Consider the following 8569-nt stretch of genomic DNA (forward strand, 5'->3'; position numbering starts at 1 on the left):
ATATATAGATATATATTTATCTCTCCATCAAACCCGTTCGTGTGAGCAGTGCGGTTGTGTGTGTTCTTTTTGGTTAAACTTGGAGAGAGAAATAGGGGTGGGGGTGGGGGGGCATTAATGTCTTTTAGTCATTCGGATGAGACGATAAACCGAGGCCCCTGTGCAGCATGCACTTAGCGCACGTAAAAGAACCCACGGCAACAAAAGGGTTGTTCCTGGCAAAATTCTGTCGAAAAATTCACTTTGATAGGAAAAAACAAATAAAACTGCATGCAGGGGAAAAAAAGAAAAGAAAAAAAATTGTGTCGCTGTAGTGTAGCGACGCGCTCTCCCTGGGGAGAGCAGCCCTAATTTCACACAGAGAAAACTGTTGTGATAAAAAGAAATACAAATACAAATAGATTTCAGGAAGCTCGTGACGGGTACATTCTGCAAAGGAATCTTCTGATGAGTAAATTAAGTCGCCAGATCTCCAAAATTAACCAATTATTTTTTGTATCTTTTATTTATTTTTTATTTATTTATTTTTTTAAATGAAAACAAACAAGTTCGTCATCCGGGTTGGCGTATGGGACTATACTGAGTCGATCCTTCTGATTTGATGTCTTCAGTGGTTATGTGTGTTGGTTGCTGTTCGTTTATGTCAATGCTGATTGCGCACTTGCTCTCTAAAAATCAGTCAAACAAACAAAACAAAACACACGCGCGCACACACACACACACACATTTGACTGCCGTGCCAGCTAGGGATAACTGTGGAGGGACAACATGACCCGATTCAGGCATGACGTGTGATATCAAAGTGACCCGTGTTTTAACCCACCTTGACCACCGCTGCCAACGAGACTGCTGCTAGGCACAGTTGTTATCTCAAACTAGATACCACTGGCCATAGACACAAGAATTCCCAGAGATCGATTTGTGTCTATATGCACTGGCGGCTGAGTTCACAGATCAGGATGACAGACAGTCGCCGATCTCTTTTGTAGCCATGATTGGGGGATTGCATTACTTTTTGACTCACTTGTGTATGTTTTAAACCCGGTGTTCGGTTGTCTGTGTGTGTGTGTGTCTGTGTGTCCATGGTAAACTTTAACATTGACATTTTCTCTGCAACTACTTTGTCATTTGACACCAAATTAGGCATAAAAATAGGAAAAATTAAGTTCTTTCCATTCATCTTGTTTAAAACAGTATTGCACCTCTGGGATGGGCACAAAAAAATAATAAATGAAGCCTAATTATATGCAAACTGCATTTACTGTTATATTTATATTTTTTGTATTCTCTAAACTTGGCACTTTGATCTGATATTCTGACCCAACAACAAGAGCAGTCATTATTATCATTTTCTGTTCAAACAGGAACTTCTTTTGCTAAGCATGGAAGTTTTATTTATTTTGCAGACGTTTTGGTGCAGATAGTAAAAAAGGGAAATTACTCTGTAATTAAAGCTAGGGGAGTTAATTTGCTTTAAATTGATCTTTCTCATCTTAAACATTACATTTTGAAATTATACTCAATACATAAGAAGCTTGGATTTTTAAAAAAAAAAGTGTATCACAAGTGAGTCTTGAAGGCCTTGCCTCTCTTGTTTTGGGATGTATTGCTCAGCCGGCGCCATCCATCACGCCGTGGAAACGTACACAAAGTGAACACCGCTTGCGTTTTAATTAAACTGATGCCACGGTCAGGTCAGCGGCTTTAGCCCTTGCTACTGGTACCATGTAACCTAGTACTACCTGCCGCATGTGAAGTCTCCCAGCGACGGACCAGGCGGAGGAGGAAACCTTTCCCAACGGCTGTGAAGGCGGAAGAGGACGACCAAAGGGCAGGGGGAGCTCTTATCCTTGGCTGGAAGTCCCCCTAGGAGACGGAAGTCCGAAGAAAAAACCTGCACCTGCCGAGGCCGTCCTACACGTGGCAGTATCTGCACCTGTGGGAATGTGAGCGCCGGTAGGCGAGAGAGTGGGGAATGGACTGCACAACTCCCCCCCCCCCAAAACCCCCCCCCACACCCCCCCCCCCCCAAAAAAAAAAAAAAAAAAAATCAGTGCTGGTCAGACAGTGAGGACACACACTGACAGATATGCCTGCCTGCCTACTCATCCGTCGGTCCGACGGGAGACTCCATCAATGCCACGGTGATCTCGTTTAATAATATTTCGTTCCACGGTTCGTTCGTTCGTTCAGTGTTCAACAGTGGAGGGGTTAAACCTGCTGAAGACATATAGGAGAAGAGGGGAGTGGTGGGTGGTGGTAGGGAGCGAGTTCTTCATTTCGCTGCTGTCAGCTTACTTGATACGTTCCATCTGTTTGCTCAGAACATGTAAAAAGAAATATGGTTGAGTGGTTTGTATGGAATTCCTGCCAAGTAAGGGAGGGGGACGAGGTGGGGGTGGGGGGGTTGCACATTCACGTATGTACACACACACATACACGTACGAACGCGCGCGCGCACACACACACACACACACACACACACACACACACACACACAAGACACACATACAAGGTGAGAGAGACACGCACAAACATAGCGAGAGGGGGGAAGGGGGGGGGGGGGGAGAGAATGACAGATCTGTTTTCGATGATAAAACATCACTGAGCACTTGAGAGCATTTTGAATATGCAGTCATCGCCCTTTTTCTTATCTAAATCAAACTTCATGAAACAAATGCGTGCGAAAGTCACTTCGGACGTTAGTAAAACAAATATTGCGTAAACGCACACACACACACGCACACACACACACACACACACACACAGAGGAGTGAAGAAAAAGACAGAGAGGTCCCCCAGCCCCCACACGCAGACAGAACATGGTTGTTAGCGGAGGAGGAGGGAGGGAGAGCGAGGGTGGGGGGGGGGGGAGTGGGAGCGGGGTGGATGATACTGGCAACAGGCGGTGAAACATTCGATTGAGGGTTCGAAACAATAACGGCAGTCTCCCCCTCCCCTCCCAACCCCCACCCCCCCTCCACACACACCCACACGCCCCTACCCACCACAGTGATGACGCCATACACTGCCGGTCCAGTTAAGGATGGGGTGGATGGATGGAGGGGTGAAAGAATGAACGAATGAATAAGCGAATAAATCTGGGTGCGAATCAAGCCACTGACATTTGTATTGTATTGTATTGTATTGTCACAACAGATTTCTCTGTATGAAATTCTGGCTGCTCTCCCCGGGGAGAGCGCGTCGCTACTACACTAAGAGCATCACCCATTTTTTGTTGTTGTTTTTTTCTGCTTGCAGTTTTATTTGTTTTCCTATTGATGTAGGTTTTCCTACAGAACTTTGCCAGGGACAGCCCTTTTGTTGCCGTGGGTTCTTTAACGAGCGCAAACTGCATGCTGGACAACGGGACCTAAGTTTATCGTGTCACCCGAATGACGGGCGACCACTGAGACCACCACTCAAGGTCTAGTGGAGGGGGAGAAAATACTAGCGGCTGTGGGATTCGAACCAGTGCCCTCAGATTCTCTCGCCTCCTAGGCGGCGGACGCGTAACCGTAACCACCAGACCAACACACCACTGAAGTGAACGAGATGTAGAGGCAATGAAATCCGAGGAATCCAAACCAGTCTGTCTGTCCGTGGCCCGACCTGAAGTAGGGGTTACATTTTTCAGACCTCCGACGGCTTCGGATGACGGTATTAGTGCATCGTGAGAGCTTGGGTTTCTTCGCGTCCTCCTAGCTGGCGTCGATAGCATTAACCCTCCCCCTATGTGAAAAAATGCCCTGGATGGACGATTCTCACTCTGTGTCTGTCTGTCTGTTTCTCTCTCTCTCTCTCTCTCTCTCTCTCTCTCTGTGTTTTCCCCTCTGTCTCGATTTGAACTGTGATTGATTCTTCAGGCATAAACAGAATACAGTATCTGATAGAAAGGGTAAGTTGAACCACCACCTCCACCAACACTCCAAAAAGAAGAAGAAAAAGAAAAAAAGTAATATAAACAGCAGCATCGACACCACCGCCACCGCCACCGCCACCGCCAGTAATAACAAAAGCATATCAATTGACCTAACTGACTCTTTGTGTCAAACGATTAGGAGATGTTGAAAGACAGAAGGGACGTCAGTGTGTTTGGCACCACAGCTAAACGATCATTGTCAGTGGGCGAAAGGGGAGGAGGGGGTGTGGTGGGGGGGAGGGGGGGGGAGGGGCGAGGGAGAGAGGGGTGATCGAATTAGTGATGGTGCCTTGCATAATCATAATCTGCTGTACTGCCGAACTACTGTCGAGCAGGACTTGAAAATTATAAAAAAAACTGTCCTGCTGTCCTCATTACAAGTTGAATGGTGACATTTTCAAGCTAAACGCTGCTTAAACGGACTGTTGGACATCACACAAGTGACCCAGTAGCGCCGGGCCAGCCGGCTCAGGCTCTGCTCTGGCGTGTGGCCTCAGGGCGACTTCACCTCTTAGCTTTTATCATCTGATTCATCTCGGAAATGTGCTTTTTTCTTATTTATATGAACACACTGGATGTTTTTTTGTTTTTGTTTTTTGTGGGTTGTGTGTGTGTGTGTGTGTGTGTGTGTTGGCAGAGAGCTGTTGAAATGTTTTTTTAAGGCATGTTTTTTTTTTGTTTTTTTGTTTTTTCCGTATTCAAGTTTCAACTGGATGATGTGAGTCTCTTTAAGCAGCATTGGTACTGGATATTGCGCCATAGAAAAAAATGATGTATTTTTAATTATTATCATTACCTCGACAGCTCCTCGTGGTCTGCTGGTCTTACTGGGACAGAGTCTGACAGGAAAGGGCAGGGAAGAGAGGTGCCGGTGAGCGAAAACAAAAACAACAACAAACCAACAAAAAAAAAAAAAAGGAAGAAAAAGAAATACAAATATGTGACTTCACTTCTTTTTTTTTTTTCTCTTTTTCCAAACACAAGTTGAATGTTGTCCGAGTCTGCAATAGTGGAAGGGGGTGTTGGGGGTGGCGACGGCAAACGAATTACAGTAATACTTTAAACCTTTTTTTTGTTGTTGTTGTTGTTGTTGAAAAGGTCAGATTTCTAGGAGTGATGCGTTGGCGTTGGAGGGGGTGGTATGAGTCTTTAAAAAAACCAAAACAAAAAACCAAAAAACCCCACTGCTCTCCGAAACATTATCCAAAGTGACTTTTCTCCTGTTTTTCTTTCTTTCTTTCTTTCTTTCTTTCTTTCTTTAAGTGCGGCACTGTGGCATGGCATTCCAAATGTGAAAACATTATATCCTTGATACCCTCCATCCTCTTCACTCCTTCCTCCTCCTCCTCCTCCTCCACCACAAGTTCACAACCCTTCAAACTCCTCCCCCCTCCTTCCCCGCTCCCCGACCCCCTACCTCCACGCCCCACCCCACCAAAAGTGATCCCCCTCCCTCTATACCCCCCCCCCCCCCCATCCTTCAAGCCAACACGTTGATACACACCCGCCCCGCCCCTCCTACCACCCCCTACCACCACCACGCTCCCCCACCCCTCCTACCACCCCCTACTACCACCACCACGCTCCCCCACCCCTCCTACCACCACCCCTACCACCACCACCACGCTCCCCCACCCCTCCTACCACCACCCCTACCACCACCACCACGCTCCCCCACCCCTCCTACCACCCCCTACCACCACCACCACGCTCCCCCACCCCTCCTACCACCCCCTACCACCACCACCACCACGCTCCACCACCCCTCCTACCACCCCCCTACCACCACCACCACGCTCCCCCACCTCTCCTACCACCACCCCTACCACCACCACCACGCTCCCCCACCTCTCCTACCACCACCCCTACCACCACCACCACGCTCCCCCACCCCTCCTACCACCCCCTACCACCACCACCACGCTCCCCCACCCCTCCTACCACCCCCTACCACCACCACCACGCTCCCCCACCCCTACGCCTCCCCAAAAAACAAACAACAACAACAACAACAAAAACAACTTCAAACAAACACAAAAACCTCGCTTTATAACCACACTGAAGACTTAATACACTCGTGGTTTTTTTTTGTTTTTGTTTTTTGTGTGTGTGCTTTTTTACCTTCTTTGCTTTCTTCCTCTGCCGCTGTGTGTTTTTTTTACTGGGTTATCAGTGTGTTCATTTATGAAGCCATAGGGACTGCATGGCTCAGTGTTGTTGGCGAATTCCTGCGGGGTGTGTGTGTGTTTGTGTGTGTGTGTCTGTGTGACTCTGTGTCTGTGTGTGTGTTTACAGTGTGTGTGTCTGTGTCTGTGTGCCTCTGTGTGTGTGTGCGTGTGTGTGTGTGTGTGTGCCTCTGTGTGTGTGTGTGAGTGTGTGTTCTCTCTCTCGCTCTCTCTGTGAGTGTGTGTGTTCTCTCTCTCTCTCTCTCTCTCTCTCTCTCTCTCTCTCTCTGTGGTATTTGGTAATCTGCCCTTCACGTCACTGGGGCAGGTAGTCGGGGCACTGGGATAGCCGGGTGTATAGGGCAGGGAGATTTGGAGATTGGGTCGGGGTCTGAAATTGTCCTGTCGTGGTGATCTGCCTTCCTTCCTTTCTCTCTCTCTCTCTCTCCCCCCCTCTCTCTCTCTCTCTCTCTCTCTCTCTCTCTCTCTCTCTCTCTCTCTATATATATATATATTGATCTACCTTCCTTCGTTTCTCTCTCTCTCTCTCTGTGTATGTGTATACACACACACACACACACACACACACACACACATATATATATATATATATATGTATATATATATGTGTGTGTGCGTGTGTGTGTGTTAAGGGTGTGGGCTTGGAAAGGGAGGGGGAGAGAGTAGGGTAAGGTGCACGTGTACGTCAAGCGCGCTCACACGCACACGCACACCTCCCCCCTCCCCTACACACTACATGCACCCTCCCCCCACGCACACACCACCCACACACACACTCACTCACTCACTCACTCACTCACTCCCTCACACACACACACACACACACATCGTCGGACTGAGAGAGACATTAATTTTACGATTGTTTTATCCAGCAAAAGGCCGCAACCCCGTTATGAAATAGGTGTGCGTGCGTGCGTGTGTGTGTGTGTGTGTGTGCGTGCATGATGATTAGAGCCACCAGAGAAATAAAGAACACGAACATTCTAATGACGAGGTCAGTCTTGCCTGTATCAAGGCTGGGTGAGTCGGTGGGGGTGGCGTAATGGGGGGTGGGGGTTGGGGAGCGGGAGATAGGGGGTGCAGGAACAATGGGATGACACATGATTATGTAAACAGGGTGAAACGCAATACATCACCGTGAAACTTGCATGTTTGCTCGAACCCAAAAGAGGGACAAGAGAAGTTAAAGGAAGAGAGAGAGAGAGATAGATGGGGGAGTGGGGGGGGGGGGGGGGGGGGGGCGGTATTGGCAACAGAACTCTCTCTGCCTCTCTCTCTCCTTCCCCTCTACACACACACACACACACACACACACACACACACACAGCGCGAATGCTGACGGAAAGATAGATGTTACGCATATCATGTATCTGCCATAACTGAAAAACGAGCCGGCAACTCTGTAACGTTGTCGCAGCAGGGGACTGCAACCCGTCTTGTCTTTCTGAAACGCTACAAAGTTGGGTCACCTCCCCTGACCCACCGGCATTTAATCGCCCGATCGCGTTTCTCTCTCTTTGCCCCTGTGTGTGTGTGTGTGTGTGTGTGGTATTGAAGACGTACCACTCCTGTTCTTCCCCGTGGTCAGTTTTGCTAGGGTCGTTTGGATGTGCATAATTATCCGGCCCCACCACCCTCCCACCGTGGGCACACCCGTCAGTCTCCCTACTGTCCTTTGTCTTGTCGACTGACTCAAGAAACACCACAATTGTGGGGGTCCTAGAAAGATAACAGGGAGCAAATTACTTACACACCATCACAGAGTTAATATTCCACAGAGAACTACCTTCACCCTGTCTCACAGCCAGCAATCCACAGAGAACTACCTTCACCCTGTCTCACAGCCAGCAATCCACAGAGAACTACCTTCACCCTGTCTCACAGTCAGCAATCCACAGAGAACTACCTTCACCCTGTCTCACAGCCAGCAATCCACAGAGAACTACCTTCACCCTGTCTCACAGCCAGCAATCCACAGAGAACTACCTTCACCCTGTCTCACAGTCAGCAATCCACAGAGAACTACCTTCACACTATCGTATAGTCAGCAATCCACAGAGAACTACCTTCACCCTGTCTCACAGTCAGCAATCCACAGAGAACTACCTTCACACTATCTTATAGTCAGCAATCCACAGAGAACTACCTTCACCCTGTCTAACAGTCAGCAATCCACAGAGAACTACCTTCACCCTGTCTCACAGTCAGCAATACACAGAGAACTACCTTCACCCTGTGTCACAGCCAGCAATCCACAGAGAACTACCTTCACCCTGTCTCACAGTCAGCAATCCACAGAGAACTACCTTCACCCTGTCTCACAGCCAGCAATCCACAGAGAACTACCTTCACCCTGTCTCACAGTCAGCAATCCACAGAGAACTACCTTCACCCTGTCTCACAGCCAGCAATCCACAGAGAACTACCTTCACCCTGTCTCACAGTCAGCAATCCACAGAGA

At 48.3% G+C, this 8569-nt stretch overlaps 1 protein-coding gene across 7 annotated transcripts in view; it reads left to right on the top strand.

Moving 5' to 3' along the window:
- LOC143288374 (sodium-dependent serotonin transporter-like) overlaps positions 1–8569 on the top strand; it is a 140502-nt gene that overhangs the window by 74947 nt on the left and 56986 nt on the right. The window lies entirely within an intron of this gene.

This window comes from Babylonia areolata, chromosome 12 (genome assembly GCF_041734735.1).
Source record: "Babylonia areolata isolate BAREFJ2019XMU chromosome 12, ASM4173473v1, whole genome shotgun sequence".
Taxonomy (NCBI): domain Eukaryota; kingdom Metazoa; phylum Mollusca; class Gastropoda; order Neogastropoda; family Buccinidae; genus Babylonia; species Babylonia areolata.